The sequence below is a fragment of the Leuresthes tenuis genome, unplaced genomic scaffold (assembly GCF_036924035.1).
Source record: "Leuresthes tenuis unplaced genomic scaffold, fLeuTen1.0.hap1 SCAF_18, whole genome shotgun sequence".
Lineage (NCBI taxonomy): Eukaryota > Metazoa > Chordata > Actinopteri > Atheriniformes > Atherinopsidae > Leuresthes > Leuresthes tenuis.
This window is the reverse complement of record NW_027325372.1, coordinates 5,364,327-5,380,291: the sequence shown is the minus strand read 5'-3', so window position 1 is coordinate 5,380,291 and position 15,965 is coordinate 5,364,327.

Genomic DNA, 15,965 nt, shown 5'->3' with positions numbered 1-15,965 from the left:
ACGAGTCCAAGAAGCATCACATTACGTGCAGCATTAATCTGTAATTGTGTGATCCTCCTCCTTTCTGTCTTTCAAAATCTTTAGATATTTCATGCTGACATGCAATGTTTATACATTCCAACTCAGGGTTGTGGGGGGGCTGGAACCTACCCCAGCTGTCATTGGACGTTCACACTCACTCCTAGGGTCACTTTTAGAGTCACCAATTAAGGAAGCCAGAGTACCCGGAGAGAACCTACACGTACACAGGAAGAACATGCAAATTCCACATTCCCCAGCTGGGATCGAACCAGGAACCCACTTCCTGTGAGGTAACAGTGCTAACTAACACATCACCGTTGATTGTAACCAACAACAATTTTTAAATATATTTGTATGGACAAATGTAACAAAAACAGTAAAACAGCTTTTGTTAAATTTTCAAAAAGCTATCTTCATTTTTCCCTACTCCATTTTTTTTTAAATTGACTTTGTTAGATAAGGTCCTAAAGATTTTTTCTCTTTTGTCATTTTTGATCTTTTAAGTGTTGCAGGTACAAAGTGATTCCGGTTCACAGGACCCTATAGTGCAGTTTACTGGGATCAACAACATCCTTTGTCTCCCAGTGGATCCATAGCAGACCGCTATGGATGGCTGTTATGTCGCCAGGCTCCCCTCAACGCTAACATACTAAAAGGATTGGTTTGATATGTTTATGTTTTATATAATGGTGCTTAGAGGGATAGGGCTCAGGGTCCTGAGTCTGACAGAAAATCTCATCCCCCACCAACAAAGTTAAGCCATTGTTGTCACGAATTTCACTGCAATAGATAAACATATGCATGTGACGTGCACCTAACTGCAATAGCCATAAACAAAATGCTTTAAGAAAAATATTGAGATCTATCTGAACATACTGTTAGTTTAATCTAACAGTGGTGATATAAATGTTTTAAAAATGCCTTTTAACTATGTAGTTTGTCATTTCTGCATGGCTTTAGGTAAAATTTTCGAAGCTCTGTGAATGTTTTTGTAATGTAACTTCATGGCTTTTAAAGCCACCTCATTGCTATAGGCTCAGTTAATCAAGTTCATTGCATGGGTAACTGTGCCTTCCCTGTAGCTTAAAGATGCTCCGCCTCTGCTTCATCCTGTTGTGCAGGCTCTGACCTCATCCTTGCACGGGTCAACCCACTCTGTCAGGTGCTCTGGCGGCACAGTAGGTGTGGAGATAAGTAATAGCTGTCTGAACTTGACTAGCAACAGCAAAGAAGAACCACGTCATATTGTGAGAACTGATGCATTTGTTATAAATGGTGATTGGCATGTTTTCACTGGCAGAAATATAGACTCTGTAAAGACTCTTCTATGAATTCTGATAGGTGCAACAGAGAGATGGCCCACATCCATCCATTTTACATCCATCCTGTTAAAGATGAAGGCCTGGACCTACCCCATCTGCCATCATGGGACAGGAAAGATGCACCCTGGACAGGTCATCATAGAAAATAGAATAAAATAAAAAACACCCACATAGGCATAGTAAGGGCATGCACACAGAAAAAGGTCACACCAGCGAGGCAACAATGCTGACCACTGTAGCTGTGTACCACTCAGAGAAATGGCATGAACAGAAAATTAGAAATCAAAAATGTTCAATTTGAAATAAAATCGCCTGTCAAAATGTCTTAATAAATACTTCTTGACCATCAGCAGCCATGTGACATCATGTACAAAACATTTGTGTCATTCATCCACTACCTGAATGTTACAATAGATACAACATTTACAAAATATTTACACTTGCACCCAATTTCCTGCCGTCATCTGATTGGGAAAATAATCTTAATAAATGTTCTCTCATAAAATGTTCTTCTGTTGATACGACCTGATTATTACACCATATATACACACCGTACATTACTTCTGCTACTATGACTACTGCTACTACTTGTCATACTGCTTCTGCAAACTTAATATATTTTTAAAGCAAACAAAGGAACAAAACTAAAGATGAAGCAAAGGGTCAATATGCCCACTCGTATACTTGAGCTGTCTGCCTTCCTATCACTTCAAAATAAACACCAAATTAATTCAAAATCCACTGAAAAAGGCTGAACAAGAGGTACTGATGCCCTCCTTTTGAACAAGCCTGAGTCACATTCACACAGCAACACAAACTCTCAGTTTATAGATAGTCGGGTCAACAGCACTCCACTTTGAGGCAGGTAAGTGGTAGTGGCTGCGTTGCACTTTAATTACGTTAATTTTGATATTAGTAATTTAGTAGAATTAGAAAAAAAGATGAGTTTTTCTGTAAATAAGCAGTTTTTTTTTGCCTGAACAAAGAAAATGACTTCATCAGATGAACGAAGAACCTGTTCTTCTCACATTCACCACAGAGAGAGCTCACTTCCACATTTTGCATCGTTTTATGGAGAAAATATGACCTTGTACTAATTTTAAATTAGAGATGATGAGAGTAATTTACATGAATTCAAACATCTTCTGATGTCTAACACTGTGTCTTTTCATAAAACTGCCATAACTGCCAAGAAAACAGGTACCAGTTTAACTTGCCATATCTATGTATTGTTTTTGGATGAAAGCAGAGTGCTTTTTGACATGCAAGCAAAGACTAAGTGCTTTAATGCTACTCAGACAATTTACGAAAATTGTTCTTGTCATAAGAAGCCAATTTCCCCACAGCTTTAGATTCAAAGTTGTACTTTTAGACCTGTCTGAGGTTGACAGATCAACACACTACCTGAGTTTACAGTTAGACAGCTCTGACCTTCTTCAGTGAGGTCTCCCTTGCCGGGTGTGCCGGGAATAGTTGTGATGCCATGAAAAGCTCTTAGGCTCAAGTGTTAAGAGCGAAAACACTCACAGACTAATGTGACAATACACTAGCTTAGTACAAGATGTCATGGAGGCTTCATGTTTCTTATCAAAAGGCTGTCCAGTTTAACCACACAGAGAAAGATCATTAAGTAGAAGCTCTACGATTCTTAAGATGCTAACTTTGTAGCATGAAGTTTTTCTGTTTATTCTAACTACTAAGCGACTAATGTTTTCTCCATTGTATCAGGCTGCCATACTCTTAGTGATGTTATTTCAAAAGGCACATCAACTGAAGTTAAAAAGTGCTTTGTGCTGTTTTTCCATGAACCTGTTCAGATAAGCGTGAGCTCTCATTTGAGCTCTCATGTTATGAATAATTTTAAGTTTTCACGACAAATGCTCACACCAGTGCCCTGTTTTTACTTTTCTAATGCAGTGACATTCTTTATGGTGTTGTAGTGTATATGAAATGTTGTTTATGTGAGCCTTTAGGAAAGATAAATACATCTAAGACATAGAAGATGTGTGTTTGTTTCTCCCCAGCCATTATTTTTGTTTTTGTGTCCCTCATCCTGCTGAGTCCTTGCCCTGGTCAGTGCAGTGCTGAAGGGCTTGAGGCCACGTGCAGCACTGAGACCTTGGTGTGACTCCTCCTCATCAGCTAGAGACAGCTTAGAGCCCAAACAAAATGTGAGGATGATCTATCACCCTTCAGATCAGAAGTTCACCAGTATACATGCTCGTGTGTTTTGGATCACAAATGATTATGGGATAACTGTATGTTTTATGTGATATTACTGTACTGTATCTTTACAAAAAGTAATTGTTGTAATTGTTAATGACATTTAATGTTTTTTAAATTGATTTCTAAGTTGAAAACCAAGACTAGTTTTTGAACTACCACATAAATAAATCAACACTTTGTGTAGTTGTGAGTATTGTGACTGTTCACATTTCCAAGTTATTCGGGGCTGCTTATTAGAAAATACAGTTTCATTGTTAAAGTAGTTAACTGAAATGCCAACATGTAAATTATGTAAATCTAACTTCAGCTTACAATAGTAATAAAATACAATAAATTTCCATGGGATCCACATAAAAAAAAACTGGTTCAACAGCATATAACACAAATGGAGCCACTAAATAAGACAAGCATCTTCACTTCTAAAATGTGACAAAGGTAAAAGCCTGCATTCAAGCACGTGCTCAAATATCAGCCGTTTCAAACACGCGACTTCTGGTGGCGGTGTGAAAAACACGTCAAGATTTTAGCTGCATGTGACCGAGAGCTCAGTGAAATTGGCTTGGATAATTGGTCAAGGCTGAAGGCACATGCAGAGATGAGGACAGGAGTAAGGGGGGGGGTGCTCAGAGTATACCAGGAAATTGTGGAGTTTAATTATAAAAACACGTCTTGTAGGATTATTCAATCCAAGTAGAGCAAAATAAGCCCTAAAAATGTAAGTTTTAGAGGAAACAAACAAACAAAAGAAATCCATCATAAGTCATTAAAAAACAAGTTATAAAGCCGCAAATGATACAGATAACAGTCCAACACAAAGCAGCTAAAATCAATCAGTGTTTCAGCACAACTTAATGACTCATTTTAATTATCATCCCCTCTGTGGTACAGCTCAGTTCAGCATGTGATTTAAGTAAACAAGCTGCTTATTACCTACATAAAATGCATTTATTCTAGTGTCAGGCTTCTCACAGTAGTTATCAAGAAAAAGTCAATTTCAAGACTTTTTTGGTTAAACACGGTGGAGAAAGCCTTACCATGCTAGTTTGTTTCAGTGAAAGATTTTATGTAGCACAAGCATAACAGAGATCATTAGTGCTGCAGTGTGTTCCACATGTATAGTATGAACATAAGCTGCAGCTTATGGTATCTTTTTTAACTGTGGCCTTATGTTACATAAGGATACAAACAAATAAAGTAGATGAATCAATCAATCACCTTATATTGATTGGAACATTACAAGGACTATAAAACACTTGTCTTCATAGGAATTGCAGGTGATTTCAATAGATAACTTGAACTCATTCAGTCTGCAGGAGTGTTATTCCTGCCATCTGTGTGACTGTAAACATACATGCTGAGAACTTTGGCTTCATGTTTGACTGAAAGTCTTAGAAGAGGGCTCTTTGTCAGAGGCCTAATTTTCCAGAAGTCTGTATTTTAGAAAACAACTAACTTTACAAAGAAGGAAACATTAGTTTTCTTACCTGCCTCCAAGTTTGAAGTCCCAGAGCTGGTTAGTCCATTGAGCACACTGATCAGCTTGAGGAGGATTGGCTTTAGGTAGATAATTTTAACTCTCTCTCCTCCCTCCTGCCTCTCTGATGCTGTTGTTGCTCTCTGTTATGAACAGCAGATCTATGAAGGAATCTTTATGGATTCAAACATTTTTTTAAAAGATAGCGCTTTTGCTTCGATGAACATTTTAGTTTCAATAAGTCACTGTGTTTTGTTCTATTTCAAAGTAAAAAATTAAAAGAACACCATGAAAGTTTAAGGATGCCGTGGAAATTGAAAACCTTAAAGTGACACTGTCAAAGCTAACACTTGTTCACATTCATTGTTAAGAAAGGCTTAGAGATGTGACTTTAAAAACATTGTAATTGTCCTGTCTTATCAGCAGATGTGAGCGTATAAAGGCAGCTGCCTGGCACTGCACTCTAAAATCTTGCTTAAAATATTAAAGTGTCATCTATAACTTTATGCCTCCTGAAAGTCAAAATAAATCTCCTTTTACTTCCGGAACTGTGCACAGTAACAGAAATAAGTCTGATGAAGTATTTTGATGCCATGCATCCAGCGTTTGTACTCTTCTCACTTAAACATGTGCTTTAATAAGGTAGAGAAGTGTTGTGTGGTATGTGCTGGCTGCCTGTACGGATTTAAGTTCCCTTCCTGGGAAGTGTGTCTTTCCTCCAACTATATACACAAAGAAACTGAATTAGACCCACTATGAGCACACCTCATTTATTTGGGGCTTACCTGGATTGTTTTATGTTCTCAGATTAAGTTGCACAGTAATGACTTGTCTCATGAGTGAGTGGTTTTCTCATTTTTCTATTTACTTTAATTCTTATTTCTCTTACAGATTTCTTGAATCCCTTCAGTCACTTTGGTGTCTTTGGCAAGACTTTTTAATCAATAATTAGGTTAAGTGACAAGCCTTGGCTCATGGAGCACAAAACTCAACCAGGCCCCCCTATTGGCAACATTAAGTGCGTCACAGGATCTGTCTGGGGAGAAGATACACAGTGGAAAAGTCCCACTTACCTGGTTGGCTCATTGACAGACCTACTAATGATATCATTAGAAGAGACAATAACAACTGCAACACAATACAGTTTAAGTAGCAGCTTGCAGTGATTAAAGAGCAGGCATTTTCAAGAGAAAATTAATGAATTTAGATGTTGAAATAAGAGAAGGAAGTGGTCTTCAGGATCTTCTTCCAGTTGGCACATCAGACTTGACTTCTACCTCTTTAAATGTGGAAACAGTTGATCAGGCAGGTGATGAGTATGGTGAGGTAATTGTTTTCAACATAAAAACTTATTCAGAAAATACTTTTACATCTCCTGTTATGAATCTTAACTCCTCTCAAAGCTGCAAAATGTTCTACCGTGATGTACTAGATGGTTGTTACACAGAATCACCTTGGAAGTTCTTATCAAAGCGTTATGGCAGGCGACATACATTTTGCAGGTGATTAGATGAAACACCAGTCATCAACCTTTATCATAGGTTAGCTCCAACCAATCAGATCAACCAATTAGTCTAAAAGAAAAGTGCATTGACCACAAATTAATTGCTTGGAGGTGCAGGTAGTGTGGGAAGATGGTACAGAAAAGCAGCTCTGCAGAGAGATCGTCAAAGCAACCGAAACATTGCAATGGTACACAAGATGAGAAACAACTGGGGTGAAAGGGGCTAAAAGCTGATCATTAAAGTGATAATTTTGGTTGAAGAGAAGCAGAAACAGAGTCTAAGAGAGGAAAACATTCAGATTTGGGTTATCTAAAAAGATGGAAGTTAAACTTCTCTTGATAATAGACACACAGAAAAGGTGCACACATTTCTCCAAAATGAGCCTTTATTCAGGAGATGTGTGGGGAGTAAAACATGGGAAGCAGGTTTAGAAAGAAACATAATGCAGTAAGATACGGACAATATGTTCATATGTTAAAGTTAAATCATGTACGACCACAGTGTGAGACTTTCTCTGGTATATTGCTGGCTTGTGTACGCGTAGGTGGAGAGTGGTGGTGGTAGTAAGAACAAAAGTGTGAAAGTTAAGTGAGTGTAGAAAAAAGTGAGAATAGACTAAATCAGGTCTTCGGACTGCATTGCACTCTGGTCTATTTTCTGAGCCCACGTGTAGGTGAAGGAGAAAGCTTTTCTTTTCTTTGATGGATTCCTCTTTAACACTGTTGCTGACTGCTCACTGTGCATCGTTTCTGTTCTGAGAGACAGCTGCTAACCTGGTTGTAATTGAAAGCACTGAAATAGTATTAAACTCAATTGAAAACAAAAGCAACATTTTTAAACTAAGCTATGAAATAGATGTATTAGGTAATGTACACCCATTTTTGCATTTCAGGCCAGCAATACAAGTCAAAAAAGTTAGGAAACGGGCAAATTTTAGGGGTTGTGGCTTCATCTCAAAGGGGTAATGCCAACAGGTTATCATCGTCAAACCTTTCTTTAACCAGATAAGTCAATTGAAAACAAATTCTCATTTAGAATAAAAAAAAAATAGAACTTACATTGATCTTGTACAGAGGCAGCATAGACTTCCCTGGTCATGGACACATCCTGGATAGACTATTACAAAGTGGAAATATGTAAAGTGGTCAGACTGACTAGTATACAAAAATATTTGGGATGAAATGAACCCTGTGTGCTCCAAACCAAAGACCAAAAGGACCACCCGGACTGTTATCAGCAACACGTTCAAAAGCCAGGCTCTGTGATGGTATAGGGCTATCTGACAAAGCTCACTTACACTTCTGTAATGGTAGAATCGATGCAGAAAATGACACTGTGAGATTAATTAACACATGAAACCCTTCATCTCTTGGTACTCTCAGTGTCCGAATATGTTTTAAAAATGACAAAGTGGTAATAGCGTTACAGTGCCAACATTTTTTGGAAAGTGTTGCTGGCTTGAAATGCAAAAAATGGATGTAAACTGAACCCACATGCAATATCTTGTGTTCATACAACCATCAATAGAATAAAAGTAAATGTAATAATATCTTATCTTAATTAGCCTTTATCATACTGTCCCAACTGTTTCCGATATGGGATTTTTAGATAACTTTTTAAATTTTGTACAATTATTTATATAGTATTTTTTTGTATGTTTTCCACATTTAAATGTATGATACTGAATGGGATCACTACACAAAGTGCCAAAAGTTTGTAGAAATGAACACGTAATTCGGTAAAGGCTTTCAACTCTGGTTGACATCAGGATTCTTTGAGTCGCATCCAGGTCACACATTAGCCACCAGAAAACTTTACAGCTTACAGGCAGGTCTGCGCTCAGCCAACAGTAAGCATGTTTCATAATCCTGATAGGCTGACCTCAAAACCCTGTGCCAAGCTAAATCCAGGCCTTTTCCCGCTCTGACCCTTGTTAATTTGGTTGTGCTATAACACAAACGGCCAAACAGCCGCTTAACTGTTATTACTGTAACTGGCAAGTCAGGTCATCATAGTATAGTGCTAAAAATATGAAAAAGTAGTTAAGTAAAAACAGACTGGTGGCTATTATGTCATTACTGTTGGATAATCACTTGTACATAAGCCTTATCTTGTACATTGAACAGACAACATACATTTTAGGTTAATGAAGAGTCGAACAGAGACGATAACTTTGTCTTTAACTCCACATATTTGGTACACATCAAATAATTAATAAAAACACTTCGTATTTATCCACAAGACTCACTTTGTTCTTTGTTGGATACAAAGAACAACAAACAATACATACAGAAGCTTTCCTTTGCTTTAAAATGTCTTTTAAAACTTCATAGTTTGACTTGAAATAATAATCACATGTAGCAGCTCCAATCTTTTTCAGGGAATGGTACAAAAGATCAAAGGAAGGTTGCGTTCTAGAAGTCAAACAGCTTTTGAAAATTTACCATAGAGTAATATTGTAATATGAGATATTTACACGGAAAGATGTTACACATAAGGATTTTTAAACTTTTAATTAAATGCCTATGGCAGCATAAACAAATATATAGTGCAAATGGTTTTTTTTTTCCAAACAGTGCCTGTAACATGGCTGGTAAAAAAAAAAAAAAAGACAGTAACCTTCCATGAAAAGTCATTGATCGCCTTCTTCAACTTCCTCCTGCGCACTAAAACCATCAAAGTCATCATCTTCAGTGTCCGAATTGAACAGCCTCAGAACTTCGTCACTCACTTCAGTCTCTTCGTTGTCGCTCTCACAATCTCATCTCAGATTGATCGCCTTTAATTTAAAAGCTGCATAGTATGCATTTCTTCATTTGTTTTCCACATTGAGGGTGAGTACAAATGACCTATTTACAGAAAAAAAACAAAAAAAACAATAGCCGCACCACGGTGCTCAAAGCCTGGGAAAAAAGTACCGGCTTATAGTCCGGAATTTACGGTATACGGTATATGCCGGACTAACACCGCCAGGTCATGTAGTTGTAGCCTGATTTAACCCCTGCCATTGGGCAGCTATATTCTCAAGAAATCTGCTCTCATTAACATATTTTTCTTTCTTATGTAAACACATTTAAATATTGTGACTCAAAATCAGCCTGAGCATTTTCCAGACTGTTTCTAACCACAGCATCATCTGCCGAAATGACCTTCTGAGTAACTTAAAGATCGTATGTAGCTTGTGAATTCAGCTGTACTTGCCTGTATGATGATGTCCCACAAGGAACGTTAGAAGTTAAAAAAGTTAGACATTCTTACACATATACAACATATATAACACAGTCCACAGTACCATGGTATGTATTCTTTTACAAGGACATTAGTCCAGTTAGATGGCCCAGTCGAGCTTTAGTTGTTGCTTGATTTAACAGTGCATGTAACCATGCAGAATAATGTCAGTCGACAATGGTTCTGGTTCATTTAGTAACAGCACAGTTTTATCAAACACACAGGCAGATTGTACAAAGACAACAAAGGAAAATATCAAGATTTCCCAACAACTGCATTAATTGTGGAGTAAAAATCTAGAAGTTGAGTATCTGCATGTGCGGTTGAAAATAGCTGCTTTCAGTTCTTCTTCCTATAATTATTATTATTATAATAACATAGAAGATTTTAGTTTTAACTATGATAGTCTCAATGTTCTGTGATCCTATGCAAATGTCTTGAGGATGATAAATTCTCCATATGGAATGGTGTAAAAAAGAAAATTGAATAATAACAAATAAATAAAATTCCAACAGGCAGCAGGAATATTTAAAAAAAGAAGCTATTTTTACATGCTGGCAATCATTTCTGTCTCCTCCTCATGCTGGTGAAAGCTAGATGTCAATAAATTGTTTTATTCACAAATGTGAGCATGCCAGAATAAAACAAGAGCATTTTAGCATTTTAAGTGTTGGACTCACAAAAATAACTGATTTTAGGAAGAAACAAGGGCATGTAAATGCACCGGAAAGAAAGTATGAATAAATTTGAATATTTTGTTCAAAATGTGGAAAAGAGAAATTTTTCATCTGATAAAACAGTTAAAGACCTGCACTGCCACTATTGTGTGTGTATGTATACACTTTATGCTCTATAATGAGAAAAGTTTGACTGAGCAACAATGTTTTGAAGTAAATGTCTGAGTTAAGCTATTTGATGAAAACTCAACGAGAACATCATTAGTGAAAAACAGTGATGGTTTGCCCCTACCTAACTGCTGCTAATACATTTTTACAGCCTCACACAGAGATCTCTTTTCACATTTTTTCTTTCATTTTTCATTTCACACGAGGTTTTAATATGATCTTGTTGGGTCCATAAATATGACCAGAAACTTAATTGTACAACCAAGCAGGGAAGTCACTGTTTACTTCTTGAAGTATAAAATGGTATCAATCCCTTGTGATGGAGAAATGTTTTTGTTGTCTCGTCTGAAAGTGAATCAGAAATTCTATCCATCCATCTTCAGCCGGGTGGCTGGGGTGACAGTCTGAACAGTCTGAACCCTGATGTCTTCTCCCAGCAAGACATGTCTGAAATTCCTCGCCTGGGAGGCACCCTGGTGGCACCCCAACTGCTTCCTTTTTTGACCAAAATGGAAACCCTCCAGCCATTAGCTAAGCCTGGCAATACTGTCCATGAAGGTAATGAACCGAATCAGTCACAAAGGGCAATCCTGGTGGAGTTCAACATGCAGCGGCAAAGAGTCTGACAGCTGACTCTGACATAAACAGTTGCCTGAAAAGTACAGGCACTCATAACACATCTGCTGACTGATCTCCATTTTTTTTACTGACTGGATTAATTTTATTCCCCTTTGTGTTCATGTATTTGCTTCACTTTACTGCAGCACACAAGTTCAGAGTACGAATTCTTACCTGAGGGATCAGAACGGCTTAGTTTCGCACCCCTCACCCCCTCCTTCCTGTATGCCTGTCTGCCACGTAGTGCCATCTCATGGCTAGGAAACACTATTGCATAGGGGACAGATAAACTGGGAAGGTTCCTTAAGTACACATGAGCATAAAATAGATAGGATTGGAGCATATAACGATCATTGGTAAATTCCCCACAGCTTCCTGAGTGAAACGCAAGTTTAAACTATACTCTCTCTTTCCCTCCAACTTAAGAGACCTTTTATATGGTTTGTGCTTAAACAGTAATCAGTGTTACAGAAGTGCCTCTGTAATGACACGGGAGTATTTCCACAGTCAAGAGTAGCCACAATGTCTAATTAAAAACTTAGCTGGGTGGTAGATGAATTCAGTTCTTGTAATTAAATGCTGGAGACCCGAGATCATCGTGGGACCTTACTTTGCATACTAATGTTTTCACTCAGTATTTAGTCAAGTCTGGGCAACAAAATTACTATGTCAGGGTTTTGAAAAAGACTTGTAGAGCAGGTTTTTTGCACAAGGGTAGGAAGATGATTTGAAAAGACAGACACTTCTAAAAAAAAGGGAGTGCATCTGATTAGCCTCTGATTACATGATTCAACAATCATTGTTAATCATGGCCAAACTTCAACCAAGCTAAGCAATAAAGAGGAGCCAGTCCCAGATGGGACAGGAGCGAAAGTTTGTCCTCGCTATCATTTGCTGAGGCCCCAAACTGCAGAAAGTGGCTTGAAATTACATAAATGATTCTCCTCTAGTCTCCTCAGTTCTTCAAAAACTCAGCTGTTTCATAAGGTAATGAGTCCACTGGAGATTTTGAATGGCTATTGGAAGTACTGATTTTTCCAATACAAAAAAAGGTTATGCTTAGATTCAATAAGGATGAACTGTTCCCTCAAGTCTGCCCTTATTCTATGGTGTTTGGGCTTTTCATCCTGCAACATTTTGTCACTTCCAGTTTCCCATGCACTCAAATTCATCTCATTCTGCTGTCACAACTCTGAACTAGCAGTGGTCTTGCCTGAACTTTGAGCCAATCAGTCGGATCCCTCTTCTTTAAAACTTTGTTCTGTCATTCTTTCTCCAGACGGACACAACCTGCATCCTTCCCATCTCCACCTGTTCCTGATAAAACTGGAATCTTTTACCCTCCATCTGTGTTCATCCACGACTGAAGTGACCCTGTCTTATACCCTTCCTTCATGTCACTGCTCTTGTGAGATGAAATATCTAATCGTCAGAGTTTCTAATTCAAGTCTTGTATATCAGTAAATTCTATCACATATTTTCTATTGATCTGCCCTTTCATACATTTCTGTAACTTTCGAAAGAATTTCAGCATCAATAAATCATATGGTTATATTGATAAGAAAAAAATTAAGCTTTTCATTCCCATTACTATTATACTTTTTAGATAATGGTGATGGGCATGATTTTGACAAAATAGATGGTCGAAGGATGAGACCCCAAAGTTACTTTTAACATGTTTAAAACTTTCAGTAATAAAAGAAACAACAACAAAAAAAAATATTTCAATTCAAGTCACAAAAATAAACAATCAAATGCGAGCAAGAAAAACCTGTATTTTCTGGCTGCTACAGGTCTGAGTTTTAATAATGGCTCAGAATAGCCTCATGTAATCAGCTCTCTGCTGGTGTCTATGGACCATCGTGCACCTCAGCATGCTGAGCATTTTAATTTGCCTGCGAAGGCTCATAGGTGCGGAACTGTTTTAAGCTCAACTTGTCTCCCTGTCCACTAATCTTTAGTGCTTCTCTGTCCTCACAAGTTGGTGAAGAGTCTTAAGTCTGCATTCTGAATTAACTGTGTTCTTAACATGTTATATTTTCTAAAGCATGTGTAGAGTGGATTTCAGTAGTCATGCCTCAATATAATACATGCATGGATAACTAAGTTTTTGGGAGATGGGAAGGGATGGCTCTAACTGAATAAAGCAGGACAGAACAAGTGTTTTAACACACTTACTAAAGTTTAGTTATTATCTCAACAAGATTTCTGCAGCTGGAAATTATGTCAGAGGAAAATTAACCAAGCTGTGAGGAAATAGAAATGAGAGTGTCTGGGCTCAGGAAAATGACTGCAGATTTAGTTGTCTTAGTTTGAGAAAAAAGTTTCTCATAGGATCTGTATTCTAGAAGTGTAAGAGAAATTAGGTAAGTGTTGATGGAAGATTTTAAAGAACAACACAGTAATGTCCCTGCTGTAGTACAGCTCGGTTTCACCTGAAAGTGTATAGTACATACGTCTGTCCACATGTTTAAGATGCAGCAGTTTCACTAGCCAAGGTCAGAAATTACGAGGTGACATTTTGATTGGCAGTTGTTTTGTGTGGAGCAGTGTTGTGTAGCACACGTTTGGGACTTAACTGTAAAACTAATGTATGGTGCTGTCGACCAATGTAGATATTTCACGATCTGCCATGAGATCATGTTGAACAGCATGTCTATGTAGAAAAAAAAAGGAGATGGTCCAAAGACTGACCGATGAAGAGCTCCACAGAGTAAAGATTGTGGTCCTTCTGATTTTGATCTGAATGAATATGCAGATCTTCCACAGAATAAAGATTTCGTGGCCAGTTAAAATATTAAAAGTGGAGGAAATGCCAACCTTTTCTATATGACAGTGGAAAAGAGTTGAATGACTCATGGTATCAAAGAAATGTTCTAAAATTAAAACAGAATTGTGATGAGAGATAGTTTCTAACTGAAGATCATTAAAGCACTTTAAGGAGGGCACTCCTCCTACTATGGCCCACTCTAAAGGCAGACAGGAATTTTTAAAAAAGTTTTAAAGACTATTTCCTTTCATGATTTAAAATGACAATTCTTGAATAAATATTAAGAAGGACTGACATAGATTGCTTAAGATTGAGGGGTTGATTTATGGTGAAGTTTGGAAAATTGTTGTAAATAATCAGGTACAACATCGAAACAGTAGAATAATTCATTATGATTAAAAGGACTAACACACAACAGAATGATGGGGAAAATGTTGCCAGTGACACATCTCAATACCTTTTTATTATCAACTCAGAGGACCCCGGACACTTTAGGGAAACGGTGCATGTTGATGACTGATGCAGTGGGCTTCTTTTTAAGTGTTGGTATGAGAGAACACGGATTGTTGTTATGCAGAGGTATCTGCCATTTTTCTTTTGCTATATGTTGAGGCTTTTCCTTAGATTTGCTGAAGTCCATTTTACAATCAGCTCTCTCAAAGGTTTTAGGTCAGTACTGTTTTGTTGGATATGTTATTAAGGTCGTTGTCTTGCTGAGATTAGATTTTACAGTAGTCTTAAATTTATTTTTTCTTTATTATATTGTAACATATGTTGCTCACAAATCCTTTGGTATTATTCTGATTTGATCATTTCTATTATATCCAATAACTCCAGTACCAGAAACAGCCATGCAGTCTGTTGGAAACTATCATGTTTTACTGTTAGGAGGGGCTCTTTTCCGATATGCGTCATCATGTCACTTTGTAGGCTTTTGATTATATAAAAAAAGGAAAGAAATCAAAACTACTTGATTTGGGTCAACCGTAGTTAGGGCAAAAAATCCCAACTAACAAAAAACAGACTGTCATGGATGCCATTTTTTAGCCTTCGCATTCTGTTGCTATTATGACCATCAGAGGTCATGTAGACTTTGATCATATTCATCGGCCATAATTCTCTGCAGGCATAAACGCCACATGGGCACATGTTTTGGGGAAGAGGGCAGTCTCAGACGTTTGGGGTCGCTCAAGACATCAATATGCCTCATGATGCTAATGAAAGCTGGCTGGCTGTTGATAACAATTATGTGTCTTGAAATAGCTCATTTGTAAATAGAAAACTTGCAGTGACTGCATGCGAGGAGAAACCAAATCGCATTCCTTTAATTCTACAAATAATTTCCCACATAAGAGTGGCCATACTATGTTACTCTGGGGACATTCAATGTTTCAGAAATGATATGTCCGCATATGAGTGGAAAATACATCTATATGTCAGGTACTGGCATCTGCACTTAGCCTAACTGCTTTTAAATAGATTATCACACTGGGCATTGGAATAAAGTCCATTCCTGGATCTGAGCATCCCTGCAGTATCCACGGAAAAATACAATAAACCTTTTAGATATATTTATCCTCAGATATATACCGTCATTTGCAGACCTCAAGACGTGCCTCCCATACAGCACACCAGATCAAGTGCTGTACTGCTGGTGTCAGCAGGCAGAACGATATCAGGTTTTCACTATCTGGTGAGATTGATCTCACAGCTCTGACATTTGACCATGTGAGCTCATTGACATCCAACCAGCAGCACTACTTGTTTTCAAGGTGTTGAATCTACTATTGCCTCTTCAATCAACGGGATAGTAGTGGTAGCTGCAGACATGAGACTCACTGCCAGGGTTGAACTGACACAAACCCCCTGCAGCAGCCCTTTCCCCTTGGCCGACTTTAATGTCATTAACAGGTGGGGGGTAAAAATAGATGGAGGAGGCACATGCACGTACGTACA